This window comes from Achroia grisella, unplaced genomic scaffold (genome assembly GCF_030625045.1).
Source record: "Achroia grisella isolate CSIRO2021 unplaced genomic scaffold, CSIRO_AGI_Agris_v1 utg794, whole genome shotgun sequence".
NCBI lineage: Eukaryota > Metazoa > Arthropoda > Insecta > Lepidoptera > Pyralidae > Achroia > Achroia grisella.
The window spans coordinates 2465961-2491253 of record NW_026713026.1 but is presented as its reverse complement, the minus strand read 5'-3'; positions in this window follow the sequence as shown (position 1 = coordinate 2491253).

Below are 25293 nucleotides of genomic sequence, written 5' to 3'. Positions count from 1 at the left end.
CAATTATGTTATTTTTGGAAAAAAAACCTTTAACTGTACTAAGTGAATACCACTATACTATATGACATACAAACAAACGCACACTGAGAGAACCGACATGAGAAATTTGTATACAATCGATATACGAATTATATTGATAACAATAAAAATGGTTTATAACTTATAATGTATTAAAAAAATCACAATCGAATAAAACATCCCCTTTACTCTATTTGAAGAAATAAGAAATACGAACCTAAGTACTCTAGCGCGGAAACCATATAATTACCCACTAAAATTGGTCGGCTATTCAACCCTACAGGTGCGCAGACGCAGATGTTCACAATATGGATAATTTAAAACCACAAATTGTACCATTTATTTCCGCTAACGGAACAAGCGTGAAATATTACAGAGAAATTAATGGGAAAATGAGATAATAATTACATAATAATATGGTTTGAGAGAGTCATAACGCAGTGGACTGATACAGTGAGTTACGTCGTAGGTCGTGTGTTGAAATCTGGAAGACGGCAAAAAAAGTTTTAGTGTCATTTTATATTTCTAACTCGCTTTTGCCCGCGGCTTCGCTCGCGTTAATTTATCTCCTTAGGGATGAAATTTATCAAAATCCTTTCTTAGGGGATGCCTACATTATAGTAGCTTTATGCTTGCAAACCCCCAGCCACATCGGTTTAAAATTGACAAAGTTTCGTACAAATTTTCATGCCGTATTTTATCCCCATAGGATAGAATTAGTCAAAATTCTTTCTTAGCGGATACCTACGTTATAACATCTACCTGCATGCCAAATTTCAGCCCGATCCGTCCAGTGGTTTGTATATATTCTGTTGCATTTTATTTATCATTTATTATGATTGCACCGCCAACATCTATTCTCTGCACCACTTATGGTCGACTGGTACATAATGCCGCATGGTGTTAAGTCCGTTAAATGTACTTTACTATATTTTGGATATAGTGTGCATTAAAGTTAAATAAAAAAATAAAACAAAAAATATATATGATATTCTCGAATGTATATAATAATATAGAAAATTGTCGACTACTTCATTGGTTAGTTCAGCTCACTGGATCATCAAAGCAGTAAACATAAAAAAAAAAAATTATCCTATTTATAATTACTATATACTACTATTGCTACTTTATCAGTAGCAGTAGTAGTTAAAACAAATAAAATTTTAAAAAATAAAGTGGCCCAAGGAACTTTTACGGGTTACCCCTTATGACAGTGGCTAAAAACGTAAAAGTTCCGACTAACCTGGTCGGGCTGTTTCAGAGAAAACATCTAAAACAGAAACAGACAGATGGACAGACAAATATTTTTTATATTATATTTTTGTTGTAAGTGCCATATATGCATTTATTTAAAAACTGTTAATTTGAAATTACAAACAGACACTCTATTTTGTTTATTTGTATACATTAGGTTATATTATCTTATTAAATCCAATTATATGAAACAAAAAATATATTCAATCTGACATCAAATCACAAACAAGCACAACAAACTTTTGTCAAATTACACAAACATTTGCTCCAACATGAGTCAGTGAAATTATTTGAAATTAAAATATAACTTTAATCTGCCATGAAAAGAATACGAAACGAATGTAAACCGCAGAACTGCGGTCTCGTATCAGACGGGCCCTTGACAATTAAAAGCGTCTATACATACGGATTCAAAATCGGCAACAATATCGGAGCAGCAAATCATAATCATCATTATAAGATCCGGCTCGAAGGACCATTGATGGGATTCCACATCTCGGAGATATATAAATCTGATGTGGCCTGCATAGAGTAGTATAATTGCTAACTGTTAGAACAGCTGTACGGATTTAAAATCATCAACAATATCGGAACAGAAATGGAGAGCGGCCTAAATCATATTGTAGGTAAGCAAATCTTAATCATCATGATATAATCCGGCGCGAAGGACCATTAATAAGATCCGGCTCGAAGGACTATTGATGGGATTCTACATCTCGGAGATATATCAAAAGGTGTGGCCTATATGGACTGGAATAATTTTTACAAAAAATTTCATGACTTTGATAAACCACTTTTTAAAATGTCACATAATTTTTAACTGTTACAAAAAATTTCATGACTTTGATAAACCACTTTTTAAAATGTCACAGTTCCTTCCTTTCCTTCTTTCCCTAACCTATGACGTAACCTATAGATGGCTCCTAGCAATGTACCTACTATGTCAACCCCTACGCGGAATTCTCTGGAAATCATCGCAACCTGACCTAAATACATGGTCATCCAGTCACCCTTCACATCCCGCCATATACCGTTAGCGAAGATGACCATTGCGAAGTTATTATTCCATATCAAGTAATAGTAATCCAGAGCAGTCCCTAACAATGGGTTCCCATACGCTATCAAGAGTCAACAGAGCAATCTAGCGCAGTCTCTACAATCGCTCCGATACCGTCACCGATTTTGGGGCCGTGTGTAGTCGCTTTTAATATAACAGATGTCTTAAAAGCAAGAAAAAGAAGGACACACGACTTGTCAGCGGTCACGTCTGCTTTAATTAATTAAATTATTTGTACTCGTATGTTCTTACTGTAAATTATTACCAGACTCTCAAAGAAAATAGAATAGTATAAAATAAAATTTATTTCAGTACTCACATAATTGACTAAATCTAACTAACTGATCTCTGAACAAAATTTTAACATTTTATACTGTGTTTTATTGAAAAGGAGATAACTAATTCTTTTTATTTATAGCTGTACTACTTATAACACTCTTAAATACACAATTTTTATAAATATTTGTATCTTATTATCAAAGGAGGACTGAAAAGAGATTCTTTCAGCCATGAAAATACAAAAGTATGATAATTGAAAATAAAATTATACATTATTTGTATAAATAATAAATAACCCTGGACATTAACAATAACACAGCGACATTAATGAATACAAATGTTTGCACCGTGCGAGGAATCGAACCCGCAACTATCGGAAGTAAACCGATAGATAAATAAATATAGAAATACCTAAAGATTATGGAAATACATATAAACAAATATAAAAATGGTTAAAAACTAATATATACAGTACTATAAATAGGAATACAATCATTTCCATCATCAGATGTTTGTTTGTTTATTAGCTTTTCACTACCAAACTTAATTAAATTTGCTATAAAGATAACAATGGAATGAGTATTATGAAAATGGATATTTATTGTTTTTTATCTACACAAAGCAGACAAAGTAGCAGGTAACAGCTAGTGAGCGCATAAAAAAGTTAAAACAAACTTTAAATGGTTGAAGCGTGTGAGGAATAGAGTCTTGCTACTAGTAAAGGTGTCGCAGCACTTAATATCACTAAGATCAAATTGAATTACACCGCGTCTGAACGCAGGTAAGGTCAGCAAAAAAATTGTATTAGTATAAAATAAAACTTTATATTATAATGACTATAATATAAAGTTTTATTTTATACTATTTGTTTCATCCGCATGAAATTTATAGCGCATGTGTTATTCTAATGTATAAACTACATTACTGTAAAGTTTCATCAAAATGCGTTAGGTAGTTTTTGCGTGAAAGAATAACAAACATCCAACCATACTCACAAATTTTCGCGTTTATAATATTAATAACATAGGATAATTGATGACAAACAAACTGCCTGCCTGTTGGTAAGAGATAAGTTGCTTATATATGTCGATGAATAGCAAGACGGACATCGTGTAATTAATATAAAACTTAAATAAACGGGATATATTCGAGAAACATAATCGGGTCTCCTATGTTACTTTGCCATTACTGCGTACTAATTTTTGTAACATGTTTATATAGCCAATGAAATTTTTTTTTATTACTTTTTTTTATTTATGCAATTTATTGCACCAGATACAGAAAAAATAATATAAGAATATATAATCATTAGAACAAATGGCGACCTTATCAGTAAGCAATCTCTTACAGACGACCTTCAGATAAACGGTGGAGATATAAGAAAAAAATTTGGTGATACACATAACAATACAAGTAATATATAAATAATACAGAAGTTTATGTGTAGTTTTATTATAATTTTAAAATAATATGTTAAATTTTTATGCCAACGGTACTAGTGCAAAATGGTCAGCTTTCGATTCAGTCCAAGTTCCTATGGCAATAATTTTAAATTAACCTGAAAAATTGATTTATCTGACAAGGCAGGTAGGTTTATTTTGAAATGTCGCACCAGACTTTATAACTTAAATGTTTTTAGACAAATATATCGGACTTTTTATGTCCTTTACCTAGATTTAATAATACTATTAATTTAAAAACTTTTAATTACTGGTAATAATAATATCTCAGGATAATTACACAGCGCCAATTAATACCAAGGTAAGTAAAGCTTGTGTTATGGGAACTATATAACTGATAAATATACATATGTACATATATTTTTTTTGTATATCATAGATTTCCCAGATAACATGATATTACATACCCATACAAACAATTATACTCATGAATGCAAATATTTGTTCCTTGTGAGGTATCGAACCCGTGATAATCGGAAGGAAAGCGATGTTCTAAACAATTAGACCACCGAGGCCATCTAAAAAATTCGCCACGATGGTATAATGTCAAATTAATTTATTTCATCCGTAGACTATTTTTGGCTATTATATTTTCTTACCCGATTACAAATCATTATTTCATCAAAAGTTATTAAAAAAAAGCAACGGAAGTTACCAATAAAAATCTTCATGAAAGAAAAATTATGATGGATGTTCTGTCGTATGTTTTAATATTTATTGAAAGACAAACACAAAATGAAACTTCCCATGTACCGACAAATCGCGCAACACAAAAAACTGCGATTTTACTTGAACCGCTCTCTCGTTCGTCTTTCTTTCAAGACATAAAGCAATTGTCAGGGCGGTGAGCAGAGCTCCACGCAAAAAGTTTAATTGGAACGTTCGTGTGGACAAGACAATTACATAGTTTTTTGCTCATTGAAACGGCGTTTTGGATGTTAGCCGCCCGGAAAATGGAAACAATGGTTATTTTTTTAAATGGCCATGTAGGGACATAAATGGCCGACTGGCAGAGAAGGGTACAGGTCCTTTCCAGAATTGAATGTGCCTCCAAAATGTCAAATGTTCATCGATGACACGACGAACATTTTGCTATAGACTACTAGGTGTGCAGGAATGGAATGGAGGCTATTGGAATTGGACGTTGGCTTTTGTAATTTTTATTCTTAAAGCCTCTTGAATGATTCTATTGCTCTGGTATATTTTAGACATCAAATTTTAGTTTTAAAATTAATTCTCAAGTCAGACTATCATCAAACTGGCTTTTGTAATTTTTATTCTTAAAGCCTCTTGAATGATTCTATTGCTCTGGTATATTTTAGACATCAAATTTTAGTTTTAAAATTAATTCTCAAGTCAGACTATCATCAAACTGGCTTAATTTTGTGTTCAGTCCAAAAAATTCCTTTTCATTGTCATAGCCCTAAAACAGCTGTAGAAGCACATTTGTCCCCCAACTCATTAATTCAACAATTAAACTCCCATCTGAACATAAATCCAACAATTCCAACAAACCTATGGAATTTTAATGACGTCAGACATTAACTACTTCAATAATTTGACAGGACAATACACCAGCGAATTTTGGAACAATAAAACGGTTAAAGCTCTTTAATGCCGAAACATTGGAAACCCGTGATCAGGGATATAGCGTCTAATCTAAAATTTAAATTTTAAGGGGGCGAGCACCCAGATATGGTAATTTTCGCCATCCCTTTAAGGTTAGGTGTATAAAACATTGGTCATTAAGTTGTGAATTTATGGTGTCCTTTGGTTGAAAAATATATTGCGTCTTTGGGAGGCTGAACTCACTCAAAATTACTTTGTGTAACTTACAATTTACTGGTTTTATCCAGGCTTATATTTTTATGTTAAACGTACTAAATATACGTTTTAAGACTTTCGTTTGCGATATTGTAGTAAATAATTGCATATATTCAGTTAATTGTAATTAATTGTATAACATAAGTGGCCGAAGTTTCTATATAATTAAATAGTTTTGAATTCAACGTTGACTTTGAAAATTATGTCGAAGTAACAGTCTTGACATATAAATAATAAACAAGCACCTTTTCTTTCTTCAGAAATTCTTCATAGAAACCTACTGTTTTAAAGACCGAAGGGGACTGCCGGTGTCTTACCGGCTAAAACTTAACGGCCATTCCTTGTCAAATATATCCCTGAGGCTATGGGATAGCTTTCGAATTCTCCATCCATTTAGGTATGATATTCTATTTATATTATAACTAGCTTTTGCACGTGGCTTCGCTCGCGTTAATTTATCCCCTTAGGGGTGAAATTTATCAAAATCCTATCTTAGGGGGTGCCTACGTCATAGTAGCTTTATGCATACAAAGTCTCAGCCCGATCGGTTTAAAATTGACAAAGTTTCATACAAAGTTTCATCCCTTATTTTATCCCCTTGGGGGTAGAATTAATCAAAATCCTTTCTTAGCGGATGCCTACGTCATAACATCTACCTGCATGCCAAATTTCAGCCCGATCCGTCCAGTGGTTTGGGCTGTGCGTTGATAGATCACTATGTCAGTCACCTTTGAGTTTTATATATTTAGATATTGAGTTTTTTTATGTTATGGTTTTTTATATGTGCGCGCATATTTCTTTACCACTATGCAGATCTACGAGTAGACAATATAATTAGCAATTTTAATATTTCTCAATTTATTTTACAAGTTGAATTTAGATATTATTATTTCTTTTCAAAATTGAAAAATAAAAGGTTAAATGTTCGGTTCATCCTATTGATCATATTATATAGGTTTCCTTATAAATGGGCTATCTTAGTAAAAATCAACACTATCATCAGTCACGAGTAGTAACTTGGATCTCAACTCAAAGACCGGAGTTGAGGGGTCGAAACACCGAAGTGGCATGTAGTACGGTCCTACTTCTAAATGTATTACAACTGTACACCACATAACTATATTGTAGAATTCAAGTGGGGCAGAATAGTACGACTCTGTCCTAAACACAGTCTTCCCGAGTAGAACCGAAGCCCTAACAACCTCACAAACTCACAAACTTTACCTCTTTATAATATTAGTTATTTTTTAACTTTCGTCTTTAATATACATTATCTATATTATTAACCGGGTCTTAACACATCAAAGGGCATATCGTAGCTGTTAAAAATCGACAACCACACAAATAAGTGATTGCCGATCATCTACTGAATGCTGGAACAAATCACTCAAACTACATATGTCTAAGGTCCTCTCTAATGATTGCCACTATTATCCACGAATAGTACAGGAGACGATTGAAATTAAAAAACATTCCAAATTCAATAGAGAAGATGGCTTAAAATTATCTTGCATGGAATCCTGTTATAAATAAATTCAAGCAAAGTTCAGTAGCATCAACATTTAATAAGTGTACAGATACCGTGCGTACTATATATCGCGAACTTTCTTTGAACAATCTAGTGACGGTAGATAAAAAAACTGCTGCCACCTATCTACATTGACTTCGCTGTTACTCTAGTCAGCTCCTGACCACGGCTAGTACAACCTAGTCGAGTCTAAAACGTCAAGAGAGGTAAATACCTTTATTTGCCATAAAATTATTCGTGTTAAGACCCTATTGATAATACAAATAATTTATAATATTAGTAGTATAGATAAATAAATAACTAAATATGTATAAGTGATCCTGTGACTCAATTAACACAACGTACAGATGCCCTAAACCCTAAACCACGGGTAACAGATGGCTCCCAAGGGCGCCGCTGTATTTGCGTGTACGCCCGCGCCTACTAAACTAAGTTTTGAACTGACATAAAACCAAATGTAACGTACTAGTTTAGCATGTTATATATAATATATAGTTATATATAAGAGCAAATTTAATGATTTTCTCGCGATATTAAATTTTTCCCATAAACAGTATATTTAAAACAAAATTAGTATGTAACATGGAAGTAAACACTAAATAATAAAATATTTTTATATGATTTTAACAACAATGGTACAATATTGAAACCTTCAAGGAAAGAGCTTATCTATCTCAAAAGGCCGGCAACGCACTTGCAATTCTTCTAGTGTTGCGGATGCTCAAGGTCGGTGGTAATCACTTACCATCAGACTATGCTATAAAAAAAGATTCTTTCACTATCTTATGGCGAGATAACTTAGTCCAACAGTGATACGATAAAAGACTATCATCGCATTAGTCAAAAGTTAAAAATACCTGACAATGACGATTTTTAATTAAAAATATATTGACATTTACAATTAAATTAATACAACAAGATAAATTATGCTATAAAAAAAGATTCTGTCGCTATCCTATAGCCAGAAAACTATTTCCAACAGTGGAACGTTAAAAGACTAAGTACATGCTGATTTTTAAACCTTAAATATACTGAAATAACAAGTAAAAAAATATGAAAATGATTATTTTTTAATGGAATATACAAGTGTTATTAAAACGAAGTAGACAACATTACACCCCGTATCGTTCACGTAATATATTAATAAGCAAAAAATTTAAATATACACCAATTATTTCTTGCATAATTACATCGAGCATTAATTTGCGGAATCCGAACTATTGCGAACGGCAATTTTCCAATGGCTATCCCCATTTCGCTAATATGATGGTGTCCCATTAATTTTGATAATTTTTAATCGCGTGATTAAGCATTTTGTAAATACTTTTAGCTGCATTATTACCATCTGTAATAAAATACATAATTAGATTTTAAAATTATTGATTCTTTTTGTAACTCAATATGTATAGGTTTTTCGCGATTTATATATGGCAAATAGAATTCTATCTAGACACGCGGGAGCGTGTCAAAGCCGAGTTCAGGCAAGAGAACTGGCGAGCAGCACCGTGTGTAGTTTTACACGAATATATACAATACAATAATAGTTGTGCCCATGCTTTCACCGGCGTTCAATTTCAGTAAATAATATAACCTATGTGTTATTCTGATGTGTAAGTTATATTACTGTAAAATTTCATCAAAATCCATTCAGAAGTATTTGCGTGAATGAGTAACAAACATCCATACTCACAAACTTTCGCGTTTATTATATTATTATTAAGACTTTAATTAAAGATTTTTATTACTACCACTGTTCAGAAAATCTTTTAATAGCAATATATTAAAAGTTTATATTTTGATAAATACATACATAAGACATTTATTTCAATTCATACAAATAACACACAACTACAAATATATAAATTGACTGAAATGACATGTATGATTAACGGCCTGGGTGGTCTAGTGGTTTACTTCCGATGGTCGCGGGTTCGATTCCTCACTTGGCACAAATATTTGTATTATGAGTATGATTGTTTGTATCGTTCTAAGTGTTTTCTATCTATATTATGTATGTATTTACAGAAAAATATTTAAGTATTTATATCAGTTATCTACCTAGTACCTATAATACAAGCTGGCTGTGGGACTAGCGCCATCTAGTCCCACAGCCAGCTTGTATTATGGGTGTTAATTGTCAAGGGTTATTATTATTATAAATATGGACAATACATAGTTCCATATAATATTAACAAGATTCCATCATTAATTGTGATCCGCAGTAATGCAAAAACTAGATAAGTTCTGATTTGTCCGTAACAGTGTTACCTATCTACTGCCTTTTAAAAATAGTACCACCATATTGTGTGGACAGCCCAGTGCGGTTTAAACGCCCTAAGTGAATAGTACATATAAGGATGTAATATTATGATAACTCAAGAATTGCGACACTGAAGTGGCAATGGGCATGGCGCATAGCTCGTAGGACAGATGGCCGTTGGAGCAATAAAGTCCTCGAGTGGCGACCACGGACCAGAAAACGCAGCATGGAAAGGCCACCAGCAAGGTGGACCGACGATCTGCGTGTGAAAGGCATTGGATGCGAGCAGCGCAGGACCGATCGTCGTGGAGATCTTTGGGGGAGGTCTATGTCCAGCAGTGGACGTCTACCGGGCTGCGATGATGATCATTATGTTAACTGTGATAAGTGAAAGAAGAAATTAATAGTATTTATGTATCGTCCCTGCTGCTGCTTCAGAACATCTATTATTCAGTCGGTCAGCTACTTCATTTTAAGAATATCCATTGTTTCCAGTTGAAATTTTAGATGAAATTCGCATAAAACACTAGATATCCCATTAATTGAATACGTGTAAGATTTTACATTACGAATGATTTAATAGACGAATAAATTTTATTAAAATTAAGAAAAATGTTCCACTTTCAGAGTTGTTAAGTTATATGAAGGCGGTTACATTAGTTACGAGTACCTACGTGCTAACGAATAGGAGTTCTAAAAATTCAATGAGATCACGTAGAAGTCTCTAGAATTATAATTTTATTGCTTAGTGCTAGGTAATTTATGGGATTTCTCAGTCTTCGGATTTTCGCTCAGACAGCGCAATAGGGCTGCCATCATGTCCCGATTTATAGGGACAATTACTTCTATTATTGTAATAGGTATAATTTGCTAGGTATAATTTCCTATAATGTTATAATAATGTAAGAGCGCCATATTTTACTTACATTTGCATTTGTTATTCAAAAATATGCTGTATAAAACGTGATATATTTTTATATATATGTATACCCTACTGTATATTTTTAAGTACAGTCAGATACAAAAATGCTCTCTTAAATTTATCTTTACATGGCCTAAGGCCTTAGAAATTCTGTAAAATATTCTATGCTTAAATTACATAAATTTGAAAAATAAAAATTTTTAAGATATCTATCGACCTAGTCAATTTAGCTATAAACCTATAGCTAAACTGACTGACTGTCTGAATCTATAGTATATAAGTCATTATGTATAGAATACAATATTGTATTCATACAGCAAGATTAGACTTGTGCAAGATTTGTTTCCATATGTTTATTTTAATATAAACTTTCACTCCATTTCTTGATATAATTAATGCAATATCTATATGTTCTGCACTATGATCTGAATAGAATATATCTATGTATCAAATTTTGTTCGTATCTGTACAGCCGTTATTCTTTGATAAATTACAAAGTATAAACTTTAACATACTATTAGCAAGATTAATGCTGAATGACCGTAACACATTTCTCTAATCACATATTAAAATGACCCATGGCCACTGGAACAGCATGTCCCATGTAACGGTCGAGAGATGTGGTAACCCTAGCCGTGACTGTTCATTTATCACAGACACCGTTGGAATCTAAAGTGTCATTTTGAAGCGAATTTTTATATTAGTATCTGTTTCATGTTATACTCTGCAAATATATATGTGAAGGTTACTCTCAATAAAGCCATTTCGTACCTGTTATTTTTATCAACTCTTATTGATATTGGTTTCATCCATTTCGTTTTTCGCTGCTCGAGTACTGTTAGATTTTTATTATATTTATCAATATTAGTGTTCCCCCAGTGAATAAAATTTGTTCAAAATTCATTAAATTTTTTTTGGACTACTCTAATGCTGTTGGCCGCAGCTGGCCTTTACAGCTTCACCGGACGTTAGGGGACGAGTGCAGAACTGCAGATGGCACTCCAAACCCGCGGAAGGACTTATGGAGCGGCTGAAGGCCAACTCCTGCCTGACGGATACGACTTTAGTCTGAGGGCACCACTAGGGGTTCGAACCTCGGCTCAGGCTGTCGTAATATCGATCCCCGTTTGAATTGGATGGGGGATCGATCGGAGGGGCACCCGGAGCGCCGGTGTGGAGCACCCGGGCTCGCGCAGACGCCCGGTTGAATGCGCGATATTGTGTGTTTGAGGCCGTCGTCTTCGCCAGTGAGGACGGTGTCGTGTGTGTGTGTAAAAGTGTGGTCGGGGTGGAACGGGTAGGCCGGTGGGTAGGTTTCCTGCCGTTATGGGGTCGTCAGGGTCAATGGAACGTGCCTCGGGCGACGTTGTCGCGTATGTCGGATATTACTCCTCGGTGCGTAGTCGACCGCACTGACCATAAGGGGGTTAGGGTGGGATTAGGCAGAGTCGAAGTAGCGTCGAGACGCTTCCTTCATAGATTTAAAAAATCAATGTTAGCATGGTTTTATATTCATACACTAAATGTACATACATATATATAAGTGTATGTTTCAAATGAATGATAATATGTGTAACAGTAACACATGTGCCGGTTTGAGAAACGGTATCCGGTTCCAGACGAGTTATAAAAATGAGTGAATAGAAGATACCAATGGCATTCCATTCTCTCTGTTTTCATCTGAACGGACCTTAAGTAAGTCAAATAGAATGAGAGAGACGAAGTTTTTCGCATTCCATGGATTTACGTGTGCTGGTACCAGGTCCATCGTGAGGCAGAAACGGAAACTCCGAGCAGTTCTTATGAGTTGTGACCCGGGTGTAGATTTAAGCCCCTTAAACCTTCACCCGGGTCACAAGTCTCCTTTCCTGACGTACGTCTTCACTCACCTTCACCGCTCTAATTACTCTCCCTGCCCTGCTAAAAAAATATAATAAAATTCGGTTAATTTTACGAAATATAATTTAAAAATTATCTTAATTTCGGCTTCAATTCTTTCGATTTAAATTAAGTGAGTAGTTTTATACATGCAGATGTGTCCAATGTTAAATTTTCAACTGTTTTTAAGGAACTGGTTTCCTTTTTGAAAGTGAGTGAATAGAAGATTTTAGCGAGTTATGAAAGTGAGTATTGGCTCACTATTCTCTACTCTTCTTTTGAGAAGATGCCAATAGTTCTATTAATTGTTTCTGTCTACGGCTCCTTAGATTGGATGTATCTCAAGTGAAGGCAAATAGACATAAAAATATAGGTTTATTGTACGAAATAAAATTTCAAATTTGGTTTGGCTTCTTTCGATTTAAACAATTAAGTGAGTGGTTTTACAGTCGCAGTTGTGTCCGATGTAAAGTTTTAAACTGTTTTTAAGAGTATTCGCTATTTTTATCGCTGCCATCGAAATAGCTTTTCAATGCTGAGTTTTATATTTGTCCACGCATTCGGAACAAATTAAAATACGGTCGGTAGAGCTGCAGCAACTAAAAAATTAATTGCGACCGAGTATTCGAAACGAAACGGGAATTGGTGCTTCTGTAAAATTTTTATCTATACGAGGGCTTTAATATATGTAAAGTAGGTTTTTCTTAATTAATGGTACGAGAGATATATTTTTATGATTTTGAATATATTTTGTACAAACAAAAATTATCATTTTGGTCACTATAGCGTAACATATAGAATATACAGTACTTGCATCCAAAAAATAGTTTAAAAAAAATGTCTGTCTGTCTTTTCTGGCTAAACTCTGAAACGGCTAGACCGATTATGATGGGACTTTCACTCGCAGATAGGTAATGTTATAAGGAGTGACTTAGGCTATTTTTATTTTTTATATATCTTGTTTTAGCCAAATTAAACTTTATTATATATATAATATTTAATTTCAAAGTCTGCGTGGGTATCACCATTTCACATAGTTCCTTCTCTAAACAACTTTCTCCGAAACTATGTACATTTGTAATATAGGGTACGCGGAGGCATGTCACCTAACAGTTATCAGGAAAGGTAATACCAGTAGGATACCGCAGGAGTCATGGGATGAATTATCACATCTGTGGTATTCTTGACTAAAGGCGATGGTAGCCTCTTTCCATCTGGTTGGTCTTCAGCTTGTTAGATATAGCTTGCTAGCCATTCCCCTTTTTCCCCCATTACTACATCACTAGTAGTAATGGGGGAAAAAGAGGATTGTTAGTAATGTATCGTGTCTGGTTGACCTCCACGCGGTTCCCCCTGGAAACCATCGTGATAAATTCTTGGTGAATTTGTCATGATGGGCTAACTGATCTGACTTCATGTTCATCTTATCATCCTTCACTGGTGCCCCGCCAGCGTAAACCGTTAACGCAGACGCGTGCACCATTCCATTATCATAACTAAAAAGAAGTAGTGTAGTAGTATTTTTACTAAACATCAGATGATTCTCGGACTGTTTTATTTTTAAATTGCAAAGCAAAATAGAATCAACCAAATCACCCAAATCAACTGGCTGCTTAATTATTACAAAAACTCTACCCTAAATGACTAAAAAGCAGCGACATTATGTAATATTTGGTAGCATTCTTAAGGAGCAGATCCTCTCGCTGGGGTGGACATTCCATTCTCAGTTCGCACACCCAAAATATCTGCTCATAGTTCCGGGACTGATTGCAGATAGGAAAATTTCAAAAATTTATGAGGTAAAAGTAAAAATCTGTGTTGCTTACCAGCATGATATAAACAACATGTAAGCGACGGCCCTATCGCATTTCACATTTATTTGGTCTGTTAATGATGTTTATCTTTTATAGTTAATTTGAAATGTAAATTGACACAAAGTTTTTAGTCTCGCCCAGATTTGAACTCCCGACCTTTGGGTCTTATTGGTCGGAGTAAACCGCTAGGCTACAACGCTGTTTAAAGGTCACATGGGTGGTTTGTTATTCCAACTTATTAAAAGTAGAGTTAGTAAGAGTAGATACTCTAAAATTTCTTCATTAACAAGTGCGTTGAAGTAATAAGTGACATTTAATTTATTTTATAATTTGTAATATAAAAAAGCAACGTGGGAAAGTCTCCAGCAAGGTGGACCGACGATCTGCTCAAGATCGTTGGAAGGCGTTGAATGCGAGCAGCGCAAAATCGATCGTCGTGGAGATCTTTGGAGGAGGTCTTTGTTCAGCAGTGGACGTCTTCCGGATAGATGTGTGGATGGTGAATATAAAAAAATTAAGCATCTTATAAAAAATGCTACATGTATTGTTGTCACCATATTTGTGAGCAGAAATAAACAAATCATAGTATCATATTCCTTCTGTCTTTTCTCCTCTACTCAAAGGTTGTCTGGAAGAGATCGCATAAGCGAAAAGACCGCCTTTTGTATCAATAATCTAAATATTGTTTTCTTTTGTATATATGTTTTTTTTGTTATTATGGTGCAATAAAGAATAATAAATAAAAAAATATTATCAAAAAATGGCAGATATTCAGCAAACAGTAAAAACTCTTTTTTGTAGATTTCGAATAAAGACACCGGAATGGGTGAATGATTAGAACGTTCAGTCATCTTCCTACCTTTCCCGATAAAATTAAAAGCAAGTTGTTTTACTGGCTATAGCAAATAAACTTCTATTAATAAAGTTAGTGGTTTGATTTGTTTTAGAAGTATAACATTAATTCAAAACTAAATCTTGTAAAAAAAAATTAAAAAGAAAATTAAGTGATGCAATACCTACGTTAGACTACTAGTGTTTCAGGCGTCCATCGTCTACCGTAACCGCTACCATCAGATAGGCCGTATGCTTCTTTTAGCAAGTAATAACAGGATGCATTATTATTTAGTAGATTTTTATTATTTTGCTTAATTCCGTTCGGTTCCGTTCCGTACCATTAGCATGTGAGAGACGGAAGCGTCATCTTCTTCTAGGAGACCAAATTCCAACTGTTATTGAAAAATTCATATAGTGACACGTATTTCGCCTCTGAACGAGGCAACATTAGGCATTAAATAGAGTTCGGATATAGCTTGGAAGCTTTGTGTTGACTGTTCGGCGACTAAACTGTGATTGATGCTTTAATTACCGCCCTAATGATACCAAACTGACGTTGACATGTGCCATATTTAGTATTGCCATATTTATATAAAAAAATATTAAAGACACTATAAATAAAACAAAAAAACAATATTTTTTAAGAAAATTCCCAATGTCACTACTTGTTCGCTATTACCAATAATTAATTAACATAAACACTAATGTTTAAGTTACGTTAAGTTGTATATATTATCCCAATATACAATTTTTTTTTTATTAAACTTCCTGTCCGTATAAAAGAGCTGAAATCCCCAGGGGTTATTGCCACCGGAGCAAAGGGACCCCGGGGCCCCAACTTGCAACCTCTTATGGGGTGACCCGGTTCATTCACATTATAAATCAAAGATATAGAATACAGATCAGTCCCGTCAAACCTCAAATATATTCAAGTCGGTACCTCATTACAGTTTTATTGCTACAGAACCGTAACTTCGGGATTACGAACCAGTTAAAATACATTGTAAGATGCATTGCAATGTACTGAGTTACCTACATTACTCGTTGTACATTCTAACCTTTTATTCGTATTCTCTGCAGTCTAGAGATTAAGCACGTTACCTTAGATACGTTCCGATAGTCGCAGGTTCCATTCCACAATACAGACATTCGTATTAAAATATCGATACTGGTCTGGATGTAATTCTATATATTATGGGAATGTTATGTTATTTATAGAAATGGGTACAAAAATTTTAAATAATATACCGAAGGATATACTGGAATCACTTTTAAATAAATTGACTATTAAAAAAAATCAGTTAAGTCTCTTGCCAGTTCTTTTCAATTGAATCTGTATATTGAACTGGACGGCAGGGAAGAAATATATATTATGTTAATAAGCGACTAAAATGTTCTACATGAATAAATGATTTTTGATTTGATGTGATTTGATTATTTTAATTTTATATTTGAAACTTATCTACAATGTGACTACACAACTAAAAAAAACCTTCAAAAGCGTTCGACACGCTACAACAACTTCGATGGATCTTTTGATATTAATTACGACTCGTAGAGTCGACTTTTTACAAGTATTAAGTATTGGGAACTAAGGAACGAATTATATTGATAATCAATATTAAATTAATGATCTGTGACATTAATTATATGTTATATCACTAGAGCTGTTTTAACACTTTTTATTAATTAATTTTTAGTAATTATAAACAGTTACTTTATTTATTACTTGGATTTACTCACTATGAAATATGTCTTTTCTACTATGCTTTTTTAATATGATAAAAGAAAAGAGTTCATTCCTTCTTAAAAGGCCGGCGGCGCAGTTGCATTTCCTCTCGTGTTGTAGTGGATAAACTCTTGGGTAGTGGTACTCACTTACCATCAGGTGAGCCGCAAGCTCGTTTGTCCCTATGCAATAAAAAAAATTCTCGTGTCACGATGTTACCAAGTTACTAATAAATTTTGATTCAATAGAACAATAGTTAGTTTTTTTTCCAAAGTATTTATGAAGTATTCATAAAGTAACTTGGATAAACACGAAATCAAAAGTCAAAAGTACCTAATCTATTTAGTAAATCATACTGAGTGCTATAATTATATTGTGTATCATCAATACCTTTTAATTGTTCAAAATTTATAAATTTTTAATATAGTAATGTTTTGGGGGATTTAACAACTCCATAACGGTCCAATGTCGGTCACGGATTAAAAAGTCATCTTGTCGTGTATCTATCTTTTAATTTATACACTGATATGCATGTGGAAGTGGCCGCTGCCGTAAATAAAGTGGCCATAGATGGAATTCATTTTTTATTGGCCGAAACTTCACAATATACCATATTATAAATAGAGTGCAGTATGCATAGAACTTACATTAGATGACGGCCTTAGTTGTCTAGCGGTCTTAGCACGCCTCACTTCCGATAGTCGCGAGTTCGATATCTCTCACCGTACAAAGATTTATGATTGTTTGTAGGGGTCAGGGTACTTTTTGGAAAAAAAATCTATATATTTATATCAATTACCCACTATTCAAGCTTTATTTACGTTATGACTAAATGGCGGTGTGTGTACAAAAATATGCGATATCATAATACGAAATAGAACTGCATCACTGATGTGTAGAATTCGGGGGAGCGCAAACAGCCTCCTAAACACCATATCCAGTATGTCGGATTGTCCACTTCAGGGGCACTGGATATCGCTGCATTGTTGCGGACCCAGGGCTTCCGGACGTGGACAAAGACATAAATATAAATATATGAATTAAATGTATAAAATTGTAATTTACTAACATAGTTTATAAGTTGTTTACTAACATAATATGGATGGATAAATATCCGAAATAAATGGAATGATAATAAATAAAAAAAAGTTTACTATAATATTACGCCGAAGAAATATACAAAAATGTGTTATATGTTTTATGAAAAATAATTCCGTCAAAGTACAAAAACAAGTTTAAAACATGATAGCTGTACATAGCATGTTATTTTCTATACCTCTGTAATGAATGATTAATTTTAATAAAGAGATAAATAAATTAGGTATTCTGATATACCGGGTATATGTAACAATATCTGAATAATAACTTTTCTGATTGTGCTAGTTCTACACATTCTCATCTCTACATACGGCTCGTTTTACACTTGCTCATCTCATTTTAACACAAACACGCGTCCGTCATGATTTGTTGCCTATACCCGTTAACACTAACCCTTGCGTCTACTACTCAGAGCTCACAGTTAATTAGGAGAAATTTGTGACACCAATTTCAAGTTTGTTTCTATTTTTAATAATTCAAAAGAAAGCTTTATACCGTTGAGACCGTTGTGGATTAGTAGTTACTATAGTAGGACCGACCCCTTCTATTTTGGATTCAAATATACTAAAATTCCATCATGTCAAAATAATGCGTTCACAACGTCCCTATTTGTCCAGGATCTATGTGTATATTACGATTCAAATATATTTCAGTTGTCTAGTACCCATAACTACAAATTTGAATTTAAAGAAGAAACTGTATTATTGTAAACATGTACAACCATATTTGAAAAGAATACAATCTGAGTTTCTTATCAAATTTGAATTATTATAAAGAAGAAGATCTATATGAATAAAGATATTTTGATTAGAAATATGGATTTTACTACAAAACCATTATTATTTGTAAACATGTACAACCATATTTGAAAAGAATACAATCTGAGTTTTTATCAGTTCTTCTCAGCTCGAAAGCAATCTGAACTGACGGTAGATTTGATTTATTATAAGAGTCTGTTATAGATCTATATGAATAAAGATATTTTGATTAGATTTGATTGGATATGAATTTTAAGTTAGGTTTTTCTACAAAACCATTATTATTTGTAAACATGTACATCCATATTTAAAAAGAATACAATTTGAGTGTCTTATCAGTTCTTCACAGCTCGAAAGCAATCTGAACTGACGGTAGATTTGATTTATGATAAGAGTCTGTTATAGATCTATATGAATAAAGATATTTTGATTAGATTTGATTGGATATGAATTTTGAGTTAGTTTTTTCTACAAAACTATTATTATTATTTATGAAATTGGAAACCCATTAGCTAGTTTAGCAGCGTGTCCTATAAGTCTAGTATTAACAATTTCATATCACAATGACACATGTCTCATAATTAACAAGACAAGGATTAATTAAAATTGGTCGGATCCACGTACATACGCCGTGTCCCACCGTCCGACGACAGCGGTATGAATCAGTATGATTAATTTGACAGTTGAAACTAAGCTTGTATTCTCACTAGTTACAATGTTTACATATATATAAGACAATCCCGCCATCTATAAAAACCATAGTACCGTTTTATTATTTTATACTAAACTAGCTACTCGGCTTCGCACGGGTGTACATGTGTTACATATATAAACCTTGCTCTCGAATCACTCTATCTATTAAAAAAAACCGCTTCAAAATCCGTTGCGTAGTTTTAAAGATTTAAGCGTAAATAGCGTAGCCTAAATAGATTATATATCTAACTAGCTAGCTATCTTTTGCCCGCGGCTTCGCTCGCGTTAATTTATCCTCTTAGTCCTTTCTTAGGGGATGCCTACGAGGACAAAGTTTCATACAAACTTTCATCCCTTTGGCGATAGACAGCGTCCAGTGGTTTGGGCTGTGCGTTGATAGATCACTATGTCAGACTTTATTTATATTTAGATTAGCACTAATTTGATATATTCGATCCGTCCCTCCGGTACAAGAACGGGACGGCTACACACGGTATTTTTTACAGCATAATAAAAGAGTTAGGATACATTTAATGTATGTTACGGCTAGAAAAAAGAGTAACGTCTCTGACTGAATTTAGTAAAAATAGAATTCAAATAGAATAGAAACAATCTTTATCCAAATAAACTCATTACAAGCACTTTTGAATAGCCATATTTTGATTCTACCACTCATTTGGAATGCAGATTCATCACAAGATGAATGAGCAAGAAACTTGTGTGTTGCTCTTTTTAATAGATGTTTTTTTATATAAATAATTACGGTGTAACAAGTCGATAATCAACATAGGTCGCAATCAATATTAGTGTAATTAGATAATATATTGTCAGTGCTGTGGATTTAAAGTATAAAGTTTTTAGTATGAAATAAAATAGCAAAGAATCTCGTGTCACATTTTTAACGAGAGCAATAAAAATAATACTAATATTATAATTTTTAGAAAATGTGTGCTTTTTTATTACACTTTTACACGTCAACTGCTTTACCAAGAATTATGAAATCTGACATATACCTTACATATAGATGGAGCAAGACAACATGCACTTTCTATCTCACTATATGTTATGCGGACGAAGACCCCTCTACGAGTTTTTTAGGGGATGATAATAAAATGATGATACCGCCTAACTGTTTACGTCAAACGTTGAACCAGTGAAGGATAATAAGATGAGCATGATGGTCTGTACAGTTAGCCGATAGTGGCAAATTTAGCAGAAATTTTTCACAATAGTTTTCAGGGGGAACTGCGTGGATGTCTACCTGTCCTACATTCCTAGAAATGGCATCATTAAACCACATTACTAACAATTCCTTTCCTGCGTCTAAAAGTTGGTATAAAAAAAAACAGGAAAGAAAGATTCTTTTTAAAGACAATCCCTAATAATCACACGTCAACAGAAATATCAGAGGAAAGACAGATATGAATGTTAATCAAATATATGACTATATACACGGCTCCCTAATTAACAGTACAGGATGGTTTTCCTATTTGTCTGCGTCTAATTCGAGATGCTGACAACTGCCGAGATGTGCTGGTGTGACCACTAAAATTGTGAACTTAGCAATAAAAACTACCACTAAACAAATTGTCGTTAAATAATTAATTAAAGTAAGTGTTTTTTAACTTTTATTTAGTATAAAATTTGTATTATTTGATTTGTATTTCTAAATTTATCTGTAATCTTTATTTTGTTTGTCACATTTTGTTTTTTACTTTAGTTAAGTTACTGAAAACCTATTATTGGCTTTCTCTAGAAATGTACTGTTGATTAATATATTGGATTGTAAGATGTTGGTTTTCTAACAAATAAATTTCATTTAATTTTTTATACGTGAAGATAACAGTAACAAAGTTGTTTTGTAATATATTATAAATTACTCAGGGAAGAAGGGGGTGGTTAGTAGTGACAATTTGTGGCAAAATTCTCGGTTGTTCCTAGAAATCATTGTGGTCATATACTGTTTTAAATTTTACATGGTCGCATACTGTTTTAATTTTATATTTTAAATAAACTTCAATTATCAAAATTATTATGGTCTCCTCAGTTTATGTGGTTGTAAAGGCGCTACCGGACTATTTTTTGTGGATGACGCCTAATTAACTCCACGTGTACAGGGTGACATGGTTAAGGAGGTTATAATAAATAATTTCTAGTCTATTAATAACAATACATTAACGCGCTATTTAACATTTTGAATATGTAACTGTAATATTTAAATTATATAATTCTAATTGTTTGCTATCGCAAATAGCCATATAATATATTTAAAAATAAAATAATTAATATTCAAATATGGAACCCCACGCATAGAACATTGGTATTGTCTTGTTTTACTTTATCTACATATTTTGACTTCTTCTCGAACATTCCATGGCATCACTATTAAATTCAGTGTACAATACACCTTACCATTTTTTTATTTAATTATTACAATAAATTAATACAACAATATTCCTCTAACAAACACTAATACTAAATGACATAATAAATGAGTTATTGATTTGATTGATGAGTTCATTACAAATCATCAATGATCATATGATACCGGTTGTCTAAATTCGGTTTTCCGGTTTGGAAAAAAACGATTTTTTACAACTTCGTCTGTATAACAGGTGCCCTATATCCGTCCTCTGGATCTACCTTATATATATACATACACAGAATATACATTTTTATACCTACCTCAGAATTAAGGGACTTCATAAATGATTTGTACAAAATATGTAGAATAAAATAAATTATTATTAAATTCTTGACACCAAATTTAATCATGAAAAGGCAACAAATAGACCAACAGATAGACACGTTCGCATTTATAATATCAACATGGATTAAACATATTCATCTCAATTTAATGGAATTACAAGTTATAACAACAATGCCTTAAGTACACCTCACCATAAAACCAACAAAAGAACAAATTGTTTTAAACGAGAGACGCGGGTTGCTGTTGGTTAAAAATTTTGTACTAATTTATAAGCCCGAACACTGCGCTGTGCGCCTAAAAGGAATTTTATTAAGTGTCATTAGTCCATATTTTGGGGTTACAAAAACCCGAGTATTTGTCACAGCGGGACACGAGTGGACCATGGGGTTTTACATATACTTGTGTCATAAATGGGCTCGTTATAACCCAACTGTGAATCATATTGGATTCACGCGGGGTTCGTAATGAATATGTAAGTGCTTTTTTTGTTTTTTATCTCGTCTGCAATTATGTTAAGAAATTATGTTTTTGTGTTTCAATTTGTATTCATGTTGCTATAACTATATGTAAGTAGACATAGAGAAGGCTCTTTTTTATTCGATAATTATGAAATGGTGCATCCGCCTAAAGGTTTATGCTGGCGAGACATCAGTGAAGAATGGTGATATTGTGATGATGGTGATGGTGGTGATCATGAGGTGAGGAGATCGTTCCCGTAACCCATCGTAACAATTTCACCAAGAATTTACAACGATGGTTTCCAGGACGATCCAGGAGGTCAAAAATCCTTATATAATAAGGATTTTTGACCTCCACATCTGGAGGTCGACCTTACAAGTCAAGTAATTAGTTCACATTATCAACAATCTCTCTCCCTGCCCATTTTGCGTAAGTTTATCACCTTAACGCTTTTGTTTACTTTGAACAAGTGGAGACACTCTTGTTTCCAATTTTTATGGTTCTTTCTTTGTTTTAATTTTATGTTTTCAGTAGTAAATTATCTGGGGGATATATAACATAGTATTTTTTTTTTATCATGGCAATGTGGTTTACTACTCCATTCTTATTCGACTCTATATTATAGTTTTCCGCAATAAATGGGCATTCCAATACTAAAAGAATTTTCACAATTAAAAACATATTTTCTGAGATTACCGCGTTCAACCAAACAAACAATGAAACACAATATTCAGCTTTATAATATAAGAATACATATTTAAGATCAAAGACATTTCAACTCACAGAATATTTAACATACTTAAAGGTTAAAATTCTCATCCTCCACCCACGGTTTCAGAACATATTTGGCTCTGCTATCTACCCCAAAAATCGTTGTCGGCACCCAAAAGTGTCCACGTACTCATATCATAGCAGTGTGACACGTTCATTCGTAACGTTATCTACTGTTACTTGCCTCCGACGCGCTATCTATTCGGCATTTTGTGGGTTTTGTACGTGAGACTAGAGTAGAAGTATTTGACGGACCTTTTCTATATACTGTTTAATAAAACCAGTAATTTTATCAATGTATACCTTTTCCAGACTTATTGGATTGGGATCATCTGCAATCAATATAATTATGCTTTACACATATCAGTTCAGGAGAATCTGCAACAGGTATGGTTTAACACATATTATACCGTTACGACTATTATCCCAGCTAGAGTGGTCAGAGGTATTATAAATTATGGGCGATAAAGTTAATGCAACACCTGACAAGCTCATAGTTTTGTCCGTAGATTTGAATACAACGTAAAGAGTAAACTTTCTTTCATCTGTCGAATCAATTTGCTTTGATATTTTATCATTAACAACACATTGGGGAGTATAATCTGAGATATAAATTAAAACAAAGTTTTTTTTCAGTGTCGGTTAAATTAGAACTTATGATCTTTTGGATATAAGTCAAGTCAATGTACTATACATGAAAAACACTAGATGACAATGCTTTCAAGTCGAAATATGTCTGATTAATTATTACCAAATTGTAAAGTTTGCTGCTTTCTTTACCAGAACACAGCTTACTCTGCAAGATTGTATGCTGGCCGAAATAGGTGACAAGTACTGCGGTTTCTATAAATCTTTCGATTAATATTTAGATTTATAATCAGTGAGAACACACCGGTCAATCAGTCAGAAATATAAAATAATACAAGGTTTTTTTAGTGGTTACATTTAAATTTCCAACGACCGATTTTGCATATAAGTTGAGATAGTACCAATAATAGTCAAAATCGAATACCATTTAAACTTCAAAACACTAGGCGACAAAGCTTCAAATCTAGATATGCTTGATTAATTTGATACTTTGTTTACCGGAACACAGTTAGCTTTGTAAGATGTTTTTTATCAGAAATAAGTGACATGCAGACAGATCTAACAAACGCATATCGCTTGCATCTTCTTACAATATCTTCCTCAAACTAGGCGGGCTATAACCTTAAACGTCAGCTTCAATACGATTTATAGTAATAATAGTTTTTGAATAATATACGTACATTAAAAAAAAAGCTTCCGCAAACTTTTACAAACTAGACAGTATCAGAAACAAGATTTTACCTACGGCCATATCTTTCCCACCTATAGTACAAGTACCACCGTGACACTCGATAAGTTTGCGCCCTCAGGGCAAGAAAAGCCCTTCTTCAAACTTCTTACGAAATTATTTGAACAAGACTTCGGAGGCCATCTTCTAAAGCGGCCGAACTATGCGATCCGCTTTCGCAAAAATAGCACCTCGGGATGACGATGAATGGAGGGCGGAAGATGAATTTACCGCCAGCAAATAAGGTTGCTTTTCGCGTGCGCGCCAGAATCGTGGTAAAAGAAAGAATGGAAATAAAATAGTAGGTTAAATTGCCAGTACTTATACAGTGACTGCCGAGAGATGTGTGAGACAAATACTGAATATGAAGCTACAGTTACAAACTTTGAAATACGAGTATACACTTCTCACGAATTTGTACCTAACCCCATTCATTTACAGACCTTTATTGAATAGCTGCTGTCTCAATTTTTTTTCAGCTTTATTGACGTTTCGCATTTTGTACGTGAATTATTGTGATCCAAGTATGTTCCCATTCCTTATTCCATTTTGTAGGGGAAATTTTGTGCGTGCGCGTTTTTCTGCTTAATTTCTTTTGCGAATTCACTTTTTACTTCTTTCTTGTTTTGTAA